The following is a 2,924-nucleotide window of genomic DNA, read 5'->3' on the forward strand; positions in this document are numbered from 1 at the left end:
TGGTGGTGGGCGGTGGTGGTGGGCGGTGGTGGTGGTGGGCGGTGGTGGCGGGGGGGGGGTTAACGCAGACAAGGCCACGCGAAACCTGCACGGTCGCGCGTCAAGGGGCAATCGGTTTCAAAGCCGTGAACAAAATTACAGCGGACGAAAGTGTTCGCCGGAGGATAGTGGGTTCTTTTTTTTTGTTTGTTTCAAAAAATATAAAATTTACTTTCGTCGACGATGACTTCTAGGGGTGCGGGGGGGGGTCGCTCTCTCTTTTTTTTTCCACTGCCACATTCGAACCGTGCCGAGGGCCCTGCTGTCCCATGACCCCCGTGGCGCGGCCCGTCGATGGCGCGCTCGCTCGCTCGCTTGTTGCAGAGGTTGCCACAGGTCCATCACTCGAGCAAGCGAGACTCACGCCCGGCCCCTTGGGCTCTTGAAATTTGAACTTCGGCCGGCTCAGCGTGGCTCAGGTGGCGCGGGGTTTGTGTGGTTTTTTAATCCCCCCCCACCCCCGCCCCCCCCCCCCACACACTACGGTATACGAGCAGCGACTCCGCGCATCTCGACGAGCGGCGTCGAGATGCGCGTAGACGGTGCCTCTGTCTTTGCACCCTCGCTGGCGATAGCACAGGGTGATTAAGATGTTCAAACACCAAGGCATCAAGTGTGGATGTGCGCGTTTTTAACTTCGTTCGCGTCGTACATAGCCAACCGTGCGGGGGGGGGGGGGGCGGGGGTGGGGGGGGGGGGAGAACAACAGACTGCACACACAACAAAAAAGCACTTGTGAAGAAATTCGTTTTCAATCTCAGAGGTAGTGTGGGTTACTCGCGACTCCTCCAAGACGTCTCTGCAGCGTGGAAGAGTAGGCCAAATACAGGGGCTCTCTCGGGCACCCTCTGGATAGAGACCCTTCCGTCAGCAGTGGCTGTGAGAGGGCAATTGCAGCGCTGCGTTTTTTCCAGTCACGGGGGTGGGGGGGGGGGGGTGGTGGGGGGCCTCCCGACTCAAGCGAACGAGGGGAAGATGCTCCGCCGGTGTGCAAATTCCACGTGCCTCTGGCGGGTGCCAGTCCCTCCGTGGAACAACCAACTGATGACTCCCCACAAAGTGGTTACTTGCGTTGCTGTTGTTGTTGTCGTCGTATCGACCAATGAAGAGATGATGAGTCAAACTCCCCCCCCCCACCCCTTACCGATTGTGGGTTCAGCTCCTCAAACCCACAGCGGCCGCTTGAAGCAAGTGAAGGAATAACGTGGCGGCTTACGCGTGGATCGAGTTACACTTTCTAACACGTGCGCCCTTGACTTTGGGAGAAATAAATAAATAAATAAACACATCAGCACAGAATCCAAACGGCAGCTGTCAGGGCTAATGCAGTATTTGCCCCCCAAAAAAAACAGTTTTGGTTTGGTTCGATGTGTGTCCCCCAGTACGCCACGGTGGCTGTGAGATGTTAACCTCCTCGCCTGGTATACAGGAGGTCGTGGTTTCGACCCCGACCCTGGCGATGCCTGCTGCTGTATATTTGGAGTTTTGCGTGTCTCTCTCCCCGTGACCGCGTGGATTTTGTCCCCCGGGTCGTCCAGGTTTTTCCCCTCCCAACATTTACGGTAGAATCAGCGTCACGCGTTTATAGAGTAAAATCTGGCTGCTAAACTTGCCCACGCGATGATGAGCCGCTTTATTGAGCTATCATTTGAGATCGCCTGGTCTCTTCTGAAAAAAAAAAAGAGCCGTTTAAAACTTGATTTGAAGCTTTCGCGACTGCAGGAATTACTCCTTGGTTATTTCGGTAAAGTCACGGAGAAAGAAAAGTAATTAAATAATAGAGAGATACAAACTTAGCAATTTTTTTCGAAATGTAATGCAATGCAACGCAGAGAGTCGGCTTAACTGTGCGTTAGCCGACTCGCTGCGTTGCATTGCATTTCCAAAAATGTGCTAAGTTTATATTCTTAGCTCTTTCGGTAAAGTCACGTTGAAGGGAAACAATAAAATATATATATAAAAAACAATAATATATTTTATTATTTTATTGCTTCCCTTCAACGTGACTTTACCGAAAGAGCTAAGAATATGAATTACTGCAGTCACGAAAGCTTTAAATCAAAATGTGCTAAGTTTGTTTCATTTATTTTCTTTCTACGTGACTTTACCGAAAGAGTAAAGCTGTATAGCTCAGTGGGCCTTAACCTGGTCAAATACAAAAAATAGTTTTCGTTTTTGAAGTACCGGGCATGTCGTTGATCAACGTGGACAATCGTCTGTAGCCGAGGCCGGCAACCAAGATAACAAGAATATATTTTTTGGGGGGGGGGGGGTAAGAATTCGGTAAAAAAAAAATCCTCAATATTTAAAGAGCCGCAATGACTACAAGACGGTGGGGGTCCTTAGTAAATAACCGGTCACGAAGCAGCGACTGGAGTCGCGGTGTTTTTGATACCCTGGTCTAAAGGGTACGTGCTTCAATAGTGACAACATGATTCACACTCGATTCGAAGCTTTCGTGACTGCAGGAATTACTCCTTGGTTCTTTCGGTAAAGTCGCGTAGAAATAAATTGAATAATGATAGAATACGACGTTTCGATTGCCTTTGTGTGCGTCTCTCTCTGTTTGTCTCTGTGTGAGTCTTTCTCTGCTTGTGTGTCTGTCTGTGTGTCTCCGTGTCTATGTTTTGTCTCTCTCTCTCTCAAATTTGAGCAATCTTTGGAAGAACGTAATCAACCAGGTGGGGTGTTGACTGTCGTGTTGGCCGACTCTCTGTGTTGTATTGCATTCTATTTCCAAGTTTTGTATGTTTGTTTTCTCATTCATTTGTACCTGATGATGGTTGCTTGTGTTGCAATCGAAACGTCGTATTCTATTATTTAATTTCTTTCTACGTGACTTTACCGAAAGAACCAAAGAGTAACATGATTCATTTTGGATTATA

This window comes from Petromyzon marinus, chromosome 56, assembly GCF_048934315.1.
Source record: "Petromyzon marinus isolate PM22_M1 ecotype Great Lakes invasive population chromosome 56, UKy_Petmar_22M1.pri1.0, whole genome shotgun sequence".
In the NCBI taxonomy this organism is placed as follows: Eukaryota; Metazoa; Chordata; class Hyperoartia; order Petromyzontiformes; family Petromyzontidae; genus Petromyzon; species Petromyzon marinus.